This window comes from Microcebus murinus, chromosome 2, assembly GCF_040939455.1.
Source record: "Microcebus murinus isolate Inina chromosome 2, M.murinus_Inina_mat1.0, whole genome shotgun sequence".
Taxonomy (NCBI): Eukaryota; Metazoa; Chordata; class Mammalia; order Primates; family Cheirogaleidae; genus Microcebus; species Microcebus murinus.
In genome coordinates this window covers 111272359-111293857 of record NC_134105.1, presented here as the reverse complement: position 1 = coordinate 111293857, position 21499 = coordinate 111272359, and positions in this window count along the sequence as shown.

The window sequence follows — 21499 nt, the reverse complement described above, 5'->3', positions numbered from 1 at the left end:
TTTAATTTTTTTTAAAAAATTACAATAACACCAATAAAATATGAAGTACATAGGAATAAATCTAACAAAATACATCCAGGATCTGTATAAGAAAAACTACAAAGCACTGATGAAATAAGAGCCAAAGAATATCTAAATAGAGAAATATACTATGCTTTTGAATTGGAATACTCAATAACTAAGATGTTAATTCCTTCCAAGTTGCAATCCCAATGAAAATATCAGCCAGCTCTTTTGTAAATATCAACAAATTGAATTTAAAGTTTGTATGGAAAGGAAAAGACCTGGTATAATGAATGCAATCCCAAACAAGAAGAAAATTGGAGATACAGCACAACTCATTTTTAAGACCTACTATTAAGCTATAGTCATCAAGACAGTATAGTATTACTGGAAGAAAAGACATGTAGATCAATGGCACAAAATAGGGAACTCAGGAATATATCCCTACAATATAGTTAACTGATTTTTAAAATTTTTCATATGTTGTGATAAAATATACATGAGATACATTTTACAATTTAAACCATTTTAAGCGTACAGTTCAGTGGCATTAATTACATTCACATTGTTGTACAACAATCACCCTACCAATCTCCAAAAATTTTCACCATCCCAATTGAAACTCTAAACCTATTAAACAATAGCTGCACATTACCTCTTCAACTGAGCCCCTGGTAACCACTATTCTACTTTCTGTTTCTATAAATTTGACTATCCCTGGCACATCGTATAAGTGGAATCTTACAGTATTTGTTGTTTTGTGTCTCACTTATTTCACATAGCATAATGTCTTCAAAGTTCATCCATATTGTAGTCTGTCTCAGAATGCCTTCCTTTTAAGGCTAAATAATATTCTCCTGAATGTATATACTATATTTTATTTATTCATTTATCTATCTATGGATATTTGGGTTGCTTTCATCTTCTGGCTATTGTGAATAATGATGCTGTTATGAACATCAGTATACAAATAACTGTTAGAATCCCTGCTTTGAATTCTCTAGACTATGTATCTAGAAGTGGAATTTCTGGATCATATTGTAATTTTATTCAATTTTTTTAGGAACTGCCTTACTATTTTCTACAGTGACTGCATCAATTTATATTTCTACCAACAGTGCACAAAAGTTTCAATTTCTTTATATTCTGATCAATGCTTATTATATGCTTTTTGTTTTTACTAAGAGACATCCTAATGAGCATGAAATAGTATCTTACCGTGGTTACATTTCCCTAATGATTAGTGATTTTGATCATCTTTTCATGTTCTTATTGGCCACTTATATATCCTTTTTAGAGAAATGTGCCTTCAAGTCTTTTGCCCATTTTTAAAGTTGGGTTTTTTTGTTACAGTTGAGTTATATGAGTACATTATATATTTTGGATATTAATCTTTTATAAGATATGTGATTCACAAATATTTTCTGTTGATTGCCTTTCATGATGCAAAACACAGGACAAAAGATTTTAATATTGATAAAACCCAATTTGTCTTTTTTCTCTTTTGTTGTCTTTGTTTTTGTGTTATATCCAAGAAGTTATTGTTAAAGCCCATATCATGAAACTTCTCCCATGTTTTCTTCTAAGAGTTTTAGTTTTAGCTCTTATGTTTAGATCATTGATCCATTTTGAGTTACTTTTTGCATATGGGTCCAATTTTTTAATTCTTTTGCATGTGGAGATCTAATTTTTTTCGGTATGCTTTGTGGCAAAGACTGTCCTTTCCTCATTGAATGATCTCAGCACTCTTGTCAAGAATCATTTGACTGTATGAGTGGGGGCATATTTCTGAGCTCTCTATTCCATTGATCTATATGTCTGTGTTTATGCCAGTATCACATTATTTTGATTATTGTAGCTTTGTGGTAGTTTTTAATCAAAAAGTATGAGTCTTCCAACTTTTTTCTTCTTTTTCAAGATAGTTTTGGCTATTTGGGGCCCCTTAAAATTTCATATAAATTTTAGAATTGATTTTTTTTATTTCTACAAAAGACTTTGTTGGGATTTTGATAGGGATTGCATTGAGTGTGTAGATTATTTTGTGTAATATTAACATCTTAACAATATTAAATCTTCAAACTCATGAACACAGTATGTCTTTCATTAGTTTATGTCTTCTTTAATTTTTTCAGCAACATTTTGTAGTTTTCAGTGCACAAGTCTTTACTTCATTTGTTAAGTTTATTCCTAAGTGTTTTATTCTTTTTCTTGCTACTATAGGTGGAATTTTTTCTTAATTTCCTTCCTGATTGTTCACTGTTGATGGATAGAATCACAACTGAGTTTTGTGTTGATTTTGTATCCTGTAATATTACTGAATTTATTTATTGGTTCTAAGTCAATTGATTTTTTATAAAAGTACAAAGACAAATCAATAGATAAAGGATAGTCTTTTCAACAAATGATGTTGGAACAATTGGATATCCATATGAAAAAAGTAATCTAAACACGTGCCTATACTCCATATAAAAATTAATTCAAAATGGATCCTAGACTTAAACATAAAATGCAAAACTATATAACTTCTAGAAGAAAACATAAGTTAAAAATCTATGTAAACTTGGGTTTGATGACAAGATTTTAGGTACAATACCAAAAGCATAATTAATAACAAAAAATTGCTATGTTGATCTTTATTAAAATTCAAAATTTCTCCTCTGTGAAGGGCATTTAAAAGAATCAAAATCAAGTGATAGAGTAAGACAAAATACTTCTAAAACACATATCTGACAAAGGACTTACATTCAAAATATATAAACAATTCTTAAAACTCAATAATAAAAAAATAAATAACCTAATTTGAAAATGGGCAAGTATCTGAATAGACACTTCACCAAAGAATACAGTTGGCAAAAATGCATATTAAGAGATACTCAATATTATATGGCTTTAGGAGAAATGCAAATTAAAACAATGAGATACCAGTATATACCCTATTAGAATGGCTAAAACTTAAAAAAAAAAAAAGATAACACCAAGTGCAGGTGAAGATGTGCAGCTACAGGAACTCCAATTCACTGCTGATAGGAATTTAAAATTTATATCTCATTAGGAAGACATTTGCCAATTTCTTATAAAGCTAAGAATCTTATCTTACCATACAATCCTAATATCATGCTCTGAGATATTGACCTAATTAATTTGAAAGTTATTTTCACAACAAAAACCTGCAAATTAATATTTATGGAAACTTTGTTCAGAATCACCAAAAGACAGGAGCAAGTGAAACAGCCTGCAATAGGTGAATGGATAAACAAAACTGGCGCGTACATTTATACAGTGGAATGCTACTCAGCAACAAAAAGGATTGAGCTATATCAACCAACACAAAGATGTGGATGAATCTTAAATGTGTATTGCTAAATGAACAAAGCCCATCTGAAAAGGCCACAGCTATATAATTCTATTTACATGATACTCTGTAAAATGCAAAAACCACAGATATGATAAACAGATCAGTGATCTCCAGGGATTTGAGAAGGGAGAGGTTGAATATGTGAAGCACAGGGACTATCTTAGGGCTGTGAAACTATTCTATGTGACACTGCAATAATAAATAAATGACACTACGCATTTGTCAAAACCCATAAAATTTTACAGCATGAATAGTAAAAATGTATGTAATGATTTTTTTTTTTTAGGAGTTTGGGTGATCCCAGGGTGAAACGCTGAATGTGACAATTTAACTGTATTGTAAATGTTTGAAACAACTTCACCAAATAGACTGGGAGAAAAAGGTGCTGACCTAAATAATTTTGAAAATAAGGACTCTAAAGTTAAAAGAACCAAAAGAACTGTAGAAAGGCACTGTACTCTAACTGACAAGTTTCCCATGGGGATAGGAGTTAAAATTCTAAAACCACTACCCATGTATACTAAAACCAAATAACTAGGTCTACGAATGGTGGATGGTGAGTACCAGATTTCTCATTGTTGGAGTGGGAGATCACATATAAGCAAGAAAAGAAAGCTATAATGATCCATTTGGTAATAGATTAGAGTTGGAAAAATCAATATGGATTCAGCTTTATCTTACAGTATATATAGATGGTTACTTATACAAATATTTACATGTATGTGTATATACCCTGGCTAGTATGCACATTAATATTTCCTCACTCTGCTAGATGAGATAGCCTAGAAACAACTCCCCAGTATCGAGTATACCTAGAACCCAGATTTTGGTTTCTAATACCATTTTCTAATAAAAGGAACCAGGGCCTTATATATATATTCCACTTTTAAAGAGCTGGAGCATAACTCCCTGCTTCCTAAGTGTGGGCTGCATGTAATGGTTTTTTGTCAAGGAGTACAGTATAGAAAAGAGAGTAACTGCACAGTGGAGAAACCTGACAAACACCATTTCATCCAGGGGATCAAGTCAACATTAATAGTGTTAACAATAAATAAATCCATTAATTAAATAAAGATAAACAGCGATGATAAGTACTGTTGATAAAATGTACCCTTGGTATTATGTGATGAGAATGGCACTTTACTTCTGTAATTCTCTTCTCAAAAACTAATAATCATGAGAATGTCTAACCACAAGAAATATATCAGACAAATTCCAATAGAGGAATATTCCACAATGTACCTGACCAGTACTCCTCAAAACTATCAAGGCCATCAAAAATACAGGAGTCTAGGAAATAAATATAGCTACGAGGAGCATAAGGAGAGACATTACTAAATGTAATGTTGTATCCTGGATGGGACAGTGGACTGAAAATAGGACATTAGATAAAAACTATGCAAATTTAAATTAAGTATGAACTGTAGCTAATAACAATGTACCAATATTGATTTATTAGTTGTGACAAATGTTACATACTAAACTAAGATGCTAATAATAGGGAAAACTGGATATTTGGTATATGGAAATTCTCTGTACTATCTTAGCAATTTTTTTAAATAAAAGTATTCTAAAATAAAAAGTTGGAGAGAGAGAGAGAAAGAGGGAGAGAGAGAGAAATGGTATCTGGGTTCTAGGGCAAATTTGGTCACTTTACCTTTGTGTATATTTTATTTGTCCCTACAGATCCACTCTCTATTTATCTCCACCCTTTTCTGTGTCTTTGGCTTCTGGCTTCCAGTTGCATTCAGGTAATGAAGGTAATAATAAGAAGAAATCAAGGAAGAAGGCAGGAGAATGTAGAAGAGACTGGAGAATTACTCTTTTGCCATCTCCCTGTTGGATTGTGCTCAGTAGACATCATTCCTTATAATTCTCTCTCTAGGTTTCTGTAACAGCTTCCCCTCTTGCCCTTCATGTCTGAAGTGGAAAGAAATTCCTTTGTTAGTATCCCAGAGGTATTATACCAACCCTTGTTGGCTTTCCTAAGCCCTGCCTGCCTGTTTGTAAATAATCTCTTTATTAAACTTCCTTCAATGACCCAGCTTATGTGTGTGATCTGATACCTGCTAACACCTAATGGTTAAACCCTGGATTTCCTGACTCCTGCAACAAGGCAATGAAAAGGTGGCCCATGAGCAACACCTTTAACTTCTATGAGTCTCATGGTTTCTAAAGTATCAAAACCTGGAATCTTATTTCCTACTTTAAAGGCTATTGTGGTTTGGGCACAGTGGCTCATGCCTATAATCCTAGCACTCTGGGAGGTCGAGGCAGGTGGATCACTCAAGGTCAGGAGTTCAAGACCAGCCTGAGCAAGAGCAAGACCCCAACTTCTCTTCATCCATTACACCCTTCCCAGCCTTTGGTAACCACCAATCTACTCTCTATCCTCATGACATCTACATTTTTAGCTCCCACATGAGTGAAACATGCAATATTTATCTTCCTGTGCTTGGCTTATTTTACTTAACACAATGACCTCTAGTTCCATCCATGTTGTTGACTGAATAATATTCCATTGTGTATATATATATATATATACACATCACATTTGTATAATGACTGACATTTGTATAATGACATTGTACAATGACTGAATAATATTCCATTGTGTATATACACACCACATTTTGTTTATCCATTCATCTATTGATGGGCACTTGGTTGCTTCCATATTTTGACTATTGTAAATAGTGCTGCAATAAACATGGTAGTACAGATACCTTTTTGAAATACTGATTTCCTTTCTTTGGGGCTATATACCCAGTAGTGGAATTGATTGATCATATGATAGTTCTATTTTTAGTTTTTAAAGACTTATGTTTAAGATCCAAAACTATGAAACTACTAGAAGAAAACAGCGGAGACATGTTCCAGGACATTTTGGTCTAGACAAAGATATTTTTGTGTAATGATTCAAAAACACAGGCAACCAAAGCAAAAATAGACAAATGGGATTACATCATGCTAAAAAATTTCTGCACAGGAAACTTTTGCACAGGAAAGGAAACAATCAACAAAGTGAAAAGACCACCCACAGAATGAGAGAAAATATTTGCAAACTACCCATCTGCTGAGAGATTATAACCAGAATATTATAAGGAGCTCAAACAACTTAATAGCAAAAAAAAAAAAAGGCAAAAGATCTGAATAGATATTTCTCAAAAGAAAACATCAAATGGCCAACAGGTAAATGAGAAAATACTCAACACCACTAATCATCAAAGAAATACAAATCAAAACTACAATGAGATATCATCTCACTCTAGCTAAAACGGTTTTTATCAAAAAGACAGGCAATTCAGATACCAACAGAATGTAGAAAAAGGGGAACCCTCATATGCTGTTGGTAGGAATGTAAATCAGTACGGTCACTATGTATTAATAGAACAGTATGGAGGTTCCTCAAAAAACTTTATACTGCTTTTTATCATGCCCATCCTATATAACAGGGATTGTTGGTATTGTGCAATCTTTAGAAGGACACACAATGTTAATATCCTTTACATAGAATTTCAGGAAATTGTGGATGAACTGACTATGGAAGCTAAAGCAGCAGAGCAATGGGAGCTTTCTCTAACACAGCTCCAGGGAGTAGAATAAGGGGACCGACATCTACCAGGGAAATTCACTTCCATCAGGGAAGATATTGGTTAATAAATTCAAGCCGAAAGTAGACCAAGGTCAAAATCTGGTTGCCAGTTGAGTTTTGAAGAAAGCCAAAGATCATATTCAAAAAGAAGATTGATTTCTATGTTTATAACTTACAAAATACCTTTACCTTTCTCTTATTTTATTTACTTAAGAACAATGGGAAACAGAGATTTTCAAACTCACTTGTAGGTGGGGAACAGTTTCAGAGAGATCCTAGGGCCCAACTGAGTCTACCTAACTAGTGAGTGGGAAAGCAGTGCATGAGGAGGAAGCCACCTGAGGCTGAGAAGGAGGCAGGAGGCTGGGAACAAGGGGTAGGTCACACTGGGTGGTAGTGCAGGAGAGCGGCAGGTCAGCTTGCATATTGAATGGGGTAAGGAAGCTACGGGAATACTTTGATTGCCTTATTTGGTGCTTTTAGTTTGTAAATAGCTTAGATTTAAAGCAGACCTAGGATTCTCAGGGGTTCTGACAGAAGGACAAATTAGGATTTTGATCTTCATACTTCAGTGTGGAAATACTGTGTCCAACGGTAGGCTCGATTGCACCTGGGACCATAAATACCCAATGGGAACATTCCAGCAGCCTTGCTGTCCAGAGTGTCAGGTGCTCTTTAACATCCAGGTGCCCTCACTTGCCTTCTCAGCAAATAAAGTTTCCCGCTGTTGGGCTTCTCAAATACCAAGCTCCTCGGTATATCATTTTTCCATTTGCAGTAACTTGAGACAGACAACTTTTTGTCACACCCAGAGGGTTTCTTTTTACTTCAATTATATAATAGGTTTCCTGGCATTTTTGTCCCCAAATGTAGGTTAAAAAGTGCTTTCTAAAATTAACTTCTGTTATTCTGCACTCACAGGGCTTTCTGGGGAAGGACTGTCCACTTAAAATAGCTTCTAAGGGAACTATTCAGGACACTTGTAACTTTAGGTTTTATTAAATGACACAAGCTGCTGATGCTGGTTTTCCCTGACATGTAACTGAATCTCATTTGATCAGGAAAAAAAAATGTTCCTTGGGTTGCTGGTGAAGTAATGGGACCCCATGGCCATGCCACACTGCACTTTAGCAATCTGGATGGGGGGTGAGTGCAGTACAGTGTGGGAAAATCTGAAGACGAATGAATATGACAGCTTGGTGGAGACAATTTGACTTGGGCTAAAGGGCACACAGGGACTTTGACCTCTTTCCTGGTGGCCAGCTGTGTGTATCTCGGAAAAGAGAGAAGGAAAGCACAAATCCCTGAACTGTTGGGTTCTCCTATAGTGAGAGCTTGAAACATGCAAGCTCACAAATGATATACACTCTTACACACACGGAGTGAAACACGGTTATATATGCCCAGTCAAAGAATTAGTCTCAAAACACAGCTCATAGTAATTGTTCTCACAAGGCATATAAGAGGGCTGTCCAGAAAGTATCCAATGATATAACTGTTCTTTTTATATTAACAATGGCTGGATACTTTCCAGACAGCCCTTGGGTGTGTGTGTGTGTGTGTGTGTGTTGTGTGTGTGTGTGTGTGTTGTGTGTATTCTCTCTGTTTCCAGTTGACACCAACCTTGGAGACAAGTAGGGTTGGGCGCCAACCTCATTGCAATGGCATTTGACTTCAAGGCACCATGTTGTTTTATTACCGCGACTACTCAGTCCTGGGTGGCTAACATTCCTACTTGAGGGTCCTGCTCATACACGCCCAAAGAGTTAGAGCCAATGTTGCCACTGCAGTGTCTGGAGAATGTAAGGGCTACAGCAGCAACTAAAGAAGGGAAAATAGAGTAAATGACCAGATCAGTTCATACAGCAAACTTTACTCCCCTCTTCCTTTATTCCCTCCACATTCTCCCATCCCCCCCATCATGTCCAGCTGAAATTCTATCACCCATTCTTTTTTTAATTATTTCATTGCACATACCCTCATCTTCATCATCCCTCTCTTTTTGATTCACTCACCTTGCAAAAATTCCAAACCTAGATAAATGTAACTCTACCCACTCTGCACCCACACTTACCCAGGAAAACACCCACAAACATGCATTTGGTCTGAATTTAAAATTTGTGACCACTGACTCCAAATGGCCTGTTCAAATTACTCAGCAATCCTATTGTTTTTCCGCTTTTTCCTCATCACTATTTTCCGCCTTCTTTTCTGTCTTCAAACCTCCATCTGCTCCTTCCTTGTTCTCATTCTTAGCTGATAACCTTACTTCCTATTTAACATGGATATATAAAGGGAAAGCAATTAGAAGAGAGCATCAGCACTCTCCTACCACCACATTTACCAGTCTACCCCCACTGCCTTCCCCCGTTACAATGAGTGAACTGATCATAGCCACATCTAAACTCAACCCCACAGTCTGTACAGCAGGTCCCTTCCTCCCTTGTCTACTCAAGAACAATACTCTAGCCACACCCCGCCTGACACCTGCATCATAAAAGTTTCCTCTGTTCTGGATCATTCTTACCAGTGTGTAAACATGTTATAATACATCCCAAATTTAAAGAGGTATTTTTGTTTGGATCCTACATCCCTTTCCAGATACTGCTTCATTTATTTGCTTATTTTTTGTATAGCAACATTCCTCTAAAGAGATTCATAGTCTCACTATCTCCAGTTCTTCTTTTTGATTCTTGCTTTAATACATGCCAATCAATCTTTTAACCAAGGACTTCACTGAACTAGGTCCTGATAAGGTCACCAATGCTGTGGCTAACCCAAAATGCATTTCTCAGTTCTCAACTTAACTCATCCCATCAGTAGCATTTGATACAGCTCATCATTTCCTCCCACTTGAAGCACTTTACACTCTTCTTTGTTCTTTTGCTCTAGGCTTGGCTGCTCCTTCTCTGTCTGCTTTGCTGTTTTCTCCTCACTCTCCAACCCACAGATGTTGGAATACCCCGGGGGCTCAGAGCTCAGACCTCCCTTCTGTCTACATTCACTCTGGAGGCAATTTCATCCAGTCTCATGGCTTCCAGTACCGTCTCATGTCAATGATTTCTACATTTATATCTTCGTCCTGGGAATTTCCCCTGAAATCCAGACTTCCATATCCAATTGCCCACCCAATAGTTCCACTTAACATGTCCTCAAAGAAACTCTTGATTTCCCCTGCTAAATTTTCATCCTCTGTAAATGGCAATTTCAGTCTTCTAATTGTTCACTCCCGGAAGCTTAGAGTCATCCAATCTGTCAGCAAACGCTGTTGGCTCTATCTCTAGAGCACATCCAGAATCTGACCACTCCTCATCCCCTGTGCTACAACCATCCAGGTCAACCTCTATCACTTCTCTCCTCTGTTATCTATTATAGCTTCTTCTCGAGGCCCACTGCAGCGGCCCACTCAATGGCAGCCAGTGTGGTGATTTAAAATCATTCCTATAGTCAAAACTCTCTAATGGTTTTGCATATCACCCACAGTAAAAGCTAAAGTCTTCAAATTCCCAATAAGCCCCTATTTAACTTGCCCCAACCACCCCTCTGATTTTATCTCCTACTTCTCTCACTCAGTTCCAGACAAAACGGGGTGCCTTAGTGTTCCTCTCCTCACCTCCTTCACTTATCTGCTTAAATGTCACTGTCAGTGATATCACTCAAAAATAGCATCACCTACCTCTGCCTTCCCCTTTCTTGCTTCTCTGCTCCATTTTCTCCTATTGAATCTATCACCAGCTGCCATACTCTTGTTTTTATGTTTATTTTCTGTTCCTGCAACTAGAATGTAAACTTCATGAATATAGAGAATTTGCCTGTTTTATTTACTGCTCTATCCTCTGTGCCTAGAATACTGCTTGGCACATAGTAGACAGTCAATAAATATTTATTGAATGAATAAATGGTAAAGTCATGACAATAAAAATAAATATTTTAATAAAGAAGGAGATTAAACAAGGACACCTGGAATATTGCAAATTTGTGTGATCCTTGAGCTTTGAGTAAACTAATTTATAATTTGTGTGTGTGTTGTTTTATTTATTTTTTCATAGTGTAATTATTAAAATCTTTTTGTTGACACATTGTAATTGCACATATTTATTGAGTACAATTTGATGTTTCAGTACATACATATACATATTGTATAATAATGATCAAATCAGGATATTTGGCATATCCATTACCTCATACTTTTATCATTTCCTTGTGGTGAGAATATTCAAAAGCTTCTCATCTTGCTATTTTGTAAGATACTATACCTTTTACTGTTAAAGATCATCACCCTACTGTGCAAGAAAATATCAATTTGTCATTTAAATAACCCTCTCGATTGAGAATGAGAAATGTTATGTATAGGAGGCAAAACATTAACACTGAGTTGAAATCATTTTATTTTGACCTATCATGAAAAAGGGCGAGCAAGAGAGACCAAAAGGACTAAAGGTAGACCACGGACAGTCAGAAAAAGAAGAAGAAACTGTAAAATATAGTCATTTGGATGTTGGGGAATAGTAAAGAGGACTAGAGGTCTAGAAATGAATTAATGGAAGAGAAGTGGAAAAAGGAGGGAAGCTTGTAAGGCAGAAACTCATCTCTGATAACCTGCCTCACATTAATTTAAGATAATACTCCATTCATCTTCATAGCAGAATCTTTAATTGCAAAATCTTTCATCAGCCTTGTTATTTGCTGCACCTGTCATTGGAGACACTCAGTGGTTTTGTTGTGTTGTTGTCATTTCTCACGCTAATTAGCGGGCTGTTTCGTTGTGTTCTCCTTCGGTGTGGTTCAGTTTAAACAGTAAGGCTGCCAATTATACTCCTGCACCCCGAGCTGATTTCACCTAGAATTTTGGGCGGATTTCAAAGGATGGATTGCTTAAAACATTAATTAAATAACCCCACAAAAGTAACAACTTTCTTAATACCCTTTAACAATCCCATAATCCATCCTGCATCTGCTGCACAGTCGTTAAACCCCAAATATGTGTTTAACATTCAATTGGGTGCTTAATGATCTTACCTTAACTGGGCCTATTAAATTTAAAGAGATGTGCATAATTGAGTTATTGCACATTAATTATAAATACCTATTGGCTATTAAACTCACATTCCAAGGGTTAACACCTATCGTTAGATTTGGCTAAACCTTGCCCAATATGTGTTCTTTGGGAAAAAAAAAATACTCTGATAAAGAAATAATGAAGCCTATCTCTTAATGGGGTGGTCAAGTAGAATTAAAACTGCAAATCCCAATTCTAACCAGATAGCCTGGATATCTCTTACAGAGATATACAGAGAAAATCAGAAAACTGTGCCTCGCAGTTGTATAGCACTTAGCACATTTCAAAGGTCTTTCAATAAATATCACTGCTTCCAAACTTTCAGAAACCTTGGCATATATACAATAAGTATATTATAATTACCTTTATGACAAATGGGAACATGTCAGACGTGGAGCATTCAATACTCAGCTGCTCTAGTCAGAGCTGACTTGGATACTGGAAGGGCAAATGGAGACCATGTATAGGTTTTGCTTTGGAAAGACAATGGTAGGGGGGGAAGCAATAAGGAAACAACATGTGCCCCTAACAAAGTTGCATTGTCTTTGCTTCTTACATAATCCTCTACTTTCCTTCTCTTTAGCTGCTACCCCATAGCACTATGGTTCTCCATTCCTTTAAAGCTGAAATTGACTCTGTTTCTTTCTGGCTAACTTAACGAAGAGCTTAAGTATCTTCTCTTCTACATTTTCAAGACACGGATCTGTACCACTTGTTTATCAATTTATAGATGTCGGTAATATATTTGGTTTCTAGTTGATACAAGCATGTTTCAGTTAGTACAATTTATTTGTGTACTTATTACAGGCCACCATGAGGTCTGGTTCTTCTAATTTCTTTCTAACTCATGCAGTGACAGCCGATGGTGAGTGCTTAATAAACGAACAGATTAATTCCCTGTACTGACACTCTCATTTCACATTTAAGATAATGCCCATTTAAAATATTTCGAAATCTTCTTCTTTTGTCCTGAATCTTTAACTTACCCCTGAGGACAATATCTGTGAGTATGGATGCCATGGGACTAAAGTAGTGTTGTGCATCAACTCCTCCCTTTTTTTTTTTTTTTTTTTTTTTTTTTTTTGCCTGTGCCTGAGCTCTGAAGTTCCTCTGGGTGTTCCTCCTCTCAATAATAAAACATGACTGATAACAAGAAACGGCAGCCTTCCAAGTGACTCTCTTTGTAGAAAATCCCCAAACGCATTCAATTCAAATTTAAACAGCAACATTTGAAACAAAGGCAGAGATGTAGCAAATGGCCCCCCGCTCTGTTTTCTAATTGTCTCCAGAGACAGATTGTGTCTATTTGAATTTTTTTCAGCCCAGTCACATCAAGGCACTGACGGATCCTGTCCTTTCCCATCAGCCTTGGGATTTCCCTTCTTGGGCAGAGTAGAAGGTTCAGCAGCATGATCTGGGAATTCAACCTTGACTTCCGTGGCTTTCAGACATTGGTGTGGTGCAACTTTGAAACTTGGGGAAAGTTTTTACACACAACAACAACGACAAAGCCTAACAAAATATGAACTTTTTCATGCAACTAGACTCTCTCAGCTCACGTCCAGCTATTGTTTCTTCTCACTGGGTCTCCTTTATTAGTTTAAGAATCTTGGGATTTTAGTTTTAACTTCACCTGTGTCTCAATATATGACCAAAAAAGTCACTAAATCTCTCCACGCCTCATTTCCTTCAATGGTCAAATGAAAAGAACAATGGCTACCCAGCCTGCCTTATACATTCGGATGAAATTCAATGGAGAAAGGTAGACAGAAATGCTTTGAAAGGGACCAAATTATATGTATATAAAAGGATTATATGTCCCAAATAAAATATCTAATGGGGGTCATGTACTCTACGGAGACCTAAAATCATGGCAATTAAATGAGTATCCCAGGAAAAGTATCTAAATTTACAGGAAGACACACAAAATCAGGAGTGGCTTCAAAGAGGGGAAAAAGGGATCATTTGCAGAGCTTTCTTTAAAAAAAAAAATGACAGTGTGCTATAGTGAAAAGAGCACTGAACTGAGAGATAAAAGAAATGAGTGGGCCTTAGTCCCAGTTCTGTCCCTCACTAGCTGTGTGAATTCAAGCAAATTACTGAACTTCTTTGGGGCCTTTGTTTCCTCAACTATAAAATGAGAAGGTTGGACTTAATGGCCTCTGAGGTCCCTGTTGGTTGTCAAGTTCTATGTAGTTCTCTGTTTCCACTCTGACGCTCTGTCATGCAGGACGCTGACTCTGCCATGGGTTAGTTGAGCACATGGTGAGACTGAGGCTCTTTACCAATTATGAGTTTTATTACCCAAAGTGCAAGTCAGAGACTGGGCACAGTGACCTCTGTTTGGAATCCCTTCTGCTGTGTGAGCTCCACTGTCTATGTATATATAGCTCAGAGGCAGGGCCCAGAGCACTGCTAAGGTGAGACTAGGTGGAGAGGTTTGAGGAGATGGTTTCCAAGGACTGAAAAACACACTCCACAGTATTGAACGTGTTATGCAATGACAACTACCTGTTACCATGTCTGTTCTGTTAAAAGGCATACCAGTGGCTGTGGTGGCCTCTACATCATGAAGTCCACTCTGTCTTGGGTGGTGTCCTCATTGTCATCCAAACTCTCAGAAAATGTATTTCTGCTGGGGCGTGGCTCACTTTGTCACCATACTTGGAACCGTCTCATCCTCTTAATCTAGTCTCCATATACTTCCTGCAGTCTGTACTACATCTCCCTTGCTGTAACTCTCCTCTGTACTCCTGGAGTACCATTTCTTTTGTTCTCAGGATTTCTTCCATCTTTAAGCTTTTAGCTCCTGTACTGTGTCTTATTGTCTTTTTTTTGTCTTTTCATAAATTCAATTTTAATTGATTGATGAATTTCAGTCTCTACTGGAAATAGTCCCCAATTTGTGTATGTTTGATCTTATTTATCACCTTTACCCTCTCTCTAGAAAGTTCAGTTTGATTTTATAACACATGTTGTTCTCTCTGAATAGAGAGAAAATTTGCAAATTTCTTAAAAAATAAAAGACAAAACCCATTTGCTAAAAGGCCTTGACAAAGGTTTATAATGAAATGGTCTTGACCATCAGTAGCATTATTTATTATTATTATTTTAGTAGATATACTAGGTACAAATGCAGTTTTGTTATATGGATATATTGTATAGTGGGGAATTCTGGGATTTTAGTGTGTACCCCTCATCTGAATGGTGTACACTGTACTCAATGGATAATTTTTCTTCCCTCATCCTTCTTCCACCATCTTATGTTTGGAGTCTCCAATGTCTATTTTTCCACTCTGTACAACCGTGCATACCCATAGCTTGGCTCCCATTTATAAATGAGAATATGTGGCATTTGGTTTTTCATTCTTGAGTTACTTCACTTAGGAAAATGACCTCCGGTACCATCCAAGTTGTTGCAAAAGACATTATTATTTCTTATGGCTAAGTAGCACTCCTTGGTGTGTGTGCATATAATGTATACACACCACATCTTTATCTACTCATCAGTTGATGGGAATTTAGGATTATTCCATATCTCTGCTGTTGTGATTTGTGCTGCAGTAAACATACAAGTATCTTTTTGATATAACAACTTCTTTTCCTCTACTCAGAGGAAAAGTAGAGTAGAGGAAAAGAAGTAGTTATATAGTAGTAGTTATATAGTAGTATCCACTAGATACTCACTAATGAGATTGCTGGGTCAAATGGTAGATCTAATTTTAATTCTTTGAGAAAGCTCCATGATATTTTTTAAAGAAGTTGTACTAATTTACATTGCCACCAACAGTGTATAAGTATTCCCTTTTCACTGCATTGGAGCCAATATGTATTGTTTTTTGACTTAAATAATAGTCATTCTGACTTGAGTAAGTTACTATCTCATTGTAGTTTTAATTTTGCATTCACTGATGACTAGTGATGCTGAGTATTTTTAAATATGTTTCTTGGCTATTTGTCTATGTTCTTTAAACAATGTCTGTTGGTGTCATTTGTCCACTTTTTAATGGGGTTATTTGTTTTTTTCTTGCTGCCTTGTTTGAGTTCCTTATAGATAATGAATATTAGTCCTTTGTTAGCTACATAGTTTGTGAATATGTTTTTCATTCTGTAGGTTGTCTGTTTACTCTCTTGATTATTTCTTTTGCTGTTCAGAAGCTTTTTAGTTGAATTAAGTCACATTTCTTTATTTTTGTTTTTGTTGCATTTGCTTGTGGGGTCTTAGTCATAAATTATTTGCCTAAAATAATGTCCAAAGTTGTTTTTCCTAGGTTTTCTTCTGGAATTTTTATGGTTTCAGATCTTACATTTAAGTCTTTAATCCATCTTGAGTTAATTTTTGTATATGGTGAAAGATAGGGATAAGAGGATGACATTTTACTAACTATAGCCTAACATTCTATTGTAGGAGAAACCATTTAAAAGCTCAGAAGACAGAAAGGGTTTCACATACAGAAAGATGACTTGGTAAGACTGTCCTTTTCCCATGGATAATTGTCACACTCTAATCTCATACTGATGTGCTATGATGTTTTAAACATTAACTGAATATTTTCCATTTTCCACTCAGGTTTCTGCAGATAAAGAGATGTCAAGGAGAGCTCAGATAATGCTTCTAACAGGGCCTCCCTCACAAGTGAAAACTTGGTTGGGGATTTTCACAGGTCCAGGGTCCAGCCCTCAAGTTTCAAGTCTGAAAACTCAAATTTATCAATCCAACTAAAGGTCATCAAGCTATTGGACTCAATCAAAGTAGGAAATCGACATTTTCCAAATCCTCACAGCAGAATCTCAATTCATCTAGAGTGGGAGGTATGTATGGAATTATCATCTAAATTGCAAATTCAACCATGTTACTCCCCTGCTTAACATTTTCAATAGCTCCTTTCTGCCTACAGTATAAAATCCAAACTGCTAATAAGGCAATTCCTGACATAACCTCTTTCCACCTTATTTCCTTCCATACCTTCCCTCACAACCAGTGGTATTAATGTTCCAATTTTTTCCCAAACACACCATGATCTCCAAAGTCTTTTTACTGCCCATGCTTATATATGCTTTGAATAGGTTCCCTTGTTTCTTTTAAACATAATGCCAACCAGATTCACCACCCTAGTCCTCTATTGCTACTTCTATTCTTCATATTTCAAGGACAATTTCAGATGTCATCTCCTTTAATACCACCTCACTGATTCCTCCCTACCACAGAGTGGGTAAAAATACCTTCCCTTCATACTCCCAATTCATGCTATGCATATCTCTATAATGGATTTTATAAAATCTCTTCACACCAAAATTATGTTTATTTATCTCTTTGCTCAACTAGTCTGTGAGCTTCTTGAGAACGTTAATCATCCATTTTATCCCTGTAACCTTAGTGTTGGAATGCCTAAGACACTTATAAATGGGAGTACTTAAATATGTTTATTGAATCAGTGAATGCACATATATGCTCAGGACTCTCTCTTCTGGTGGATCAGGCCACTCAGAGTTCAAGTTTAGGCCACTGCAAGAACAGATTTGTGAAGAGAGTTGCTAGATGTTTGTAACATCTATTTTTATTAAGTTAGAATAACCAGTTGCAATGCCCTAATCTCCTGTATGGGTATTTCTGTTAGCATCCCAATGCTACTTAAACTATCATTCACTCTTGCTCTGCAGCTTTCCTTATTCTAGTCTCTACACAATTATCTCAGACAGTCAAGTCACTATCATTGGTTATTATTTTGTGAGTTTTCATTTTTTCCGACACCAGTTGCATTTCAATACTGAGGCATCATGCTGGTCATCTTGATTAGAATGAGAAACAAGTGTGGTCTTTTATCTAGTTTTCTTGGTTTCCCTAGATAGAGATTGGAAAGCATCTTAGCCTCATCATTACCACATCATTATCACCTCTTAAGAGTTAGTGACTTCTGCCAATAGATAATTTTACCTATTGTATGTTGATGCTTATTAGCTTCCATTTCAGAGACTGACTTCTGCTGATCTGTCCCCTATTTCTCAGGGAGGGTGAACTAAAGCTCCTATGCCTGCATGTATTAGATAATGCCTTTTAAAAATAGCTGCCAGATCAATGAAAATTTGCATAGCCTCTAGGCCCTGGCAGTAGAAAAAGCATAGTTCTATGAAGCCTCCTTCCTGGGTTTCTATACCCAGAGAAGGTTAGTGTGGAAGAAGGGGCCCTATGGTAGACCCTTGGGGAAGATGCAGCCTCAGCTGCTGGCTAATGTCTTGGCACCAGAGGGAATCTCTCGGCTCGCTTTGCAAAGCTGGTCCAATCTTGGCTAGCCACACCACTCTCAGATAGCCTTCCTCGGGAAGCTGGCTGTGCTTCTTATGTTCATTTATTTTAAACACAGTGTCTTCTTCTTATCCCTTGATGCCTATTGTGTGGTTTAATTGCTACCCTCTGCCTAGTGGTTGCCAGCATGATGTGCAGTGAGACCCCCTCACACAATGCAGTGTGTGCTTGGAGGGGCTGACAAGCCCAGCTTCCAAACCGGATTCTCAAAGGGAGAGACCAATGCAAACCGTTGTTGAGAAAGTGATAATTTCTGTGCCATGCAATTATACCCTTTAAAAAGTATACCTCTGGTGCACTATCCTGCCAACAGTTTACTGACGACCAGGAAACAAAACCAGCAGTTGATGCTAGAATGGCTATGGAAACCCTGTAATCATCTTAAAAATAGATTTATATAGGGAACCTGGTTGTTATGAGTGTGGTTTTACACTGTGTTTCAAAAGAAAAAAAATTTCCTCTTCACAACTTTAGCCATTTCAATTTCTGTTGCAACATCGTGGATATTTAGGGTTGGAGGAGAGGTGGGGGAGGTAAAGAAGAGAGGAGGAATAAAATGAGCTTGCTAGGGTTTTTCTTTCTATCACAGGTTTATCCTCAACTTATCCACCCACAGACACCCCCACACACACACCACACCCCTATCATTATGGGAATAGCTCCCCACTGATTACACCCACCAAGAAGCCATAAAAGCAAACCTTGTCATCACAACTACCCACTCACAAATAACCACTGCCCTAAGTTCCACTTTATCCCATTTCCACCTCTCCACATGCAATACTCTTCAGCATGTTCCCACCACGTACATATAAAATGCACATGGAGGTAACACTCCTCCACCAAAGGAGTCTCCCACAGTGAAAATTGCTAAGGATGTACCAGCACAGGTTCCACCCCCTTTCCCTGTAATTTGCAAGTTAAAGTGGTAATAGCCTAATAAAGTCAGGGAAAATGTAATACCTGATCAGGAGATGGTACCAAGTACCTGGTGACCTCAGCTCTAGGTGATTAGGAGAGTTGGCTTGAAAATTTAAGTGCCATTTGCTAATAATGTCAGTTGAGTGAATGGTGTCTAGTTGAATTTATGAGAGCAGTACATGGCTAAAAGGGTACATTCCACAGATAGACAATCTGAGTTTGAATTCAGGTTCTTCCATTTACTTGTCTATATCCTTAGGCAAATTACTTCTTTCTGTGTCACAGTTCTCTCATCTGTAAAGTGGGAATTTAAAAATGGTTGTTATGAGGATTCAATTTGTTTATATATGCAGAACACCCAGAAGGCTGTCTGGCACAAAGAAAACACTATTTAATAATATTTGCTATCGTTATTGTTGTCATTGTTTGTATATCAAGATTCAGGGAATTAAGCCTACTGGTTGAGAATTGTTGTACTATGTAGATAGCTCCATAAATACCCAGAGAAGGTTATGGAACTTTATTGGAGAACTTTATGGAATGCCTTAGGAAAAACAAATAAGTGGCTCAGCAACTGTCCTGTTTACCCAGGAAAATGACATCATATGATTGATTCAAAATGGCACGACCAGTTGCTTCTACAAAGAAATGGTCTAAAATAGAGGATAGATGATGGAGTGGGGAACAAGAAGGGGAAAATATTTAAAATTAAAAGGAGGAGAAGAAATAGCATGAAAAAATAGTAAAGAAAGATAAAAATAAAAATAAAATCAGGAAAACACTAACACCTCCAAATACCACGTAGGTCTATACAATCCATAAGACTGTTTCAGCAACATTAGGCTCTTTTAAAAAAAAAAAAACTTAGTCTACTATGTTTTCAGTTAAAATTGAACTGACATTTGAATGTTGTGTAAATATGAGGTCGGTTTGCACTATATTGTATGTTCTTAAGAATTTAAAATTCACCACAGTACTTCAACCTAGTATTCAAATCAACTGCATCCCTAAAAGATCAGGTCTTTGCAAGCAGAGATTTTTCTTAGCTAGTTCCCAGCTATTCTTTCATTTTGCTTAGTTCCGAGCACCTAGTAGGTGCTCAGTGAATATTTATGGATTGAATGAATAAATGAGTGTGTGAATGAAGGAACCCTTTCACTCGGTACACTTAGGAAGAAATGTAATATTAATTATGTGGGAATCAGCTGCGACTCAACTGAGGTCCACTGGATGTAAAATCAGATATGAGTTCTTGTCCCAGTCTTGGCAAATGCTGGCTGTATGACATTTACAAAACACTTAACACTGTTTTTGTAACCGTGATAATAATGATTAGCCCCTCACAGGATTCATGTGAGGAGTACATAGGAAAAGGTAGCTGAAATGCTTTGTTAACCATCAATCCATGTACACATGCAATGCCTTATTTTTAATTTGGTAAACAGATCACAGAAAGGAACTGGCTCACTATTGCTCAGCACTTTAACAAGAGAGCTTTCATCCAGGTGGTGCGTTCATTTTGAAACTATCCTCGCATAAAGGCTAGAAGAAACTAGAAGAAAGAGAAAGTTGAGAAATGGAGTGAGAAAAAGGAGAAGGTAAGGGAGAAATGAGGAAGAGATTGAAGAAAGGGGAGAGAGAGCAATTTTACCTTTGACTGCAGTTGCTCAGTGATGGTGAGAATAAACAACATTCTGGAAATCATTCTTGAAAAATGGACAGCCTACCCTTGATTTTTTTTTTTTTTTTTTCCAAATCTCCTCGAAGGATCTGGCCTGGTATTTAGTGAGACTTTTCAATTAGCCAGCCCTCCCAAAGTCTGGATCCAGGCTGGGAGAAGCTTGCCAGGGCAGTGGCTTTTATCTTATTCAGTCACAAGAAACACGGAAATCAATTTTTCCCAATCTCAGTTATAGCTGGAAATCCATCCTTTTTAAGTCAGCAGGAGGATTAATCTATTGAATGGTTTTCGGGATTTTGCTGACATATAAACATTTTAAGAATACATTACATTTTTTTTTTCCTCCCTCCCTAGCACTATTTTTAAAATGAAGCCTACTTGCAGTGCCGGGCAGAAGAAAGATGGCCACACATTTCCTCCCCGCAGGAGTACAAACCCATTTTTTCCAAAGCCTGAAACACAAACTTAAATTCTCATTGGTCAGTGCCTTCCTCTCCACCAACTGTCCCAAGTCACAGGAAAGTCCACTTTTTTTTCATGTAGAGATTTATGATTCCAAATAATTCAATTTAGAGGCTTCT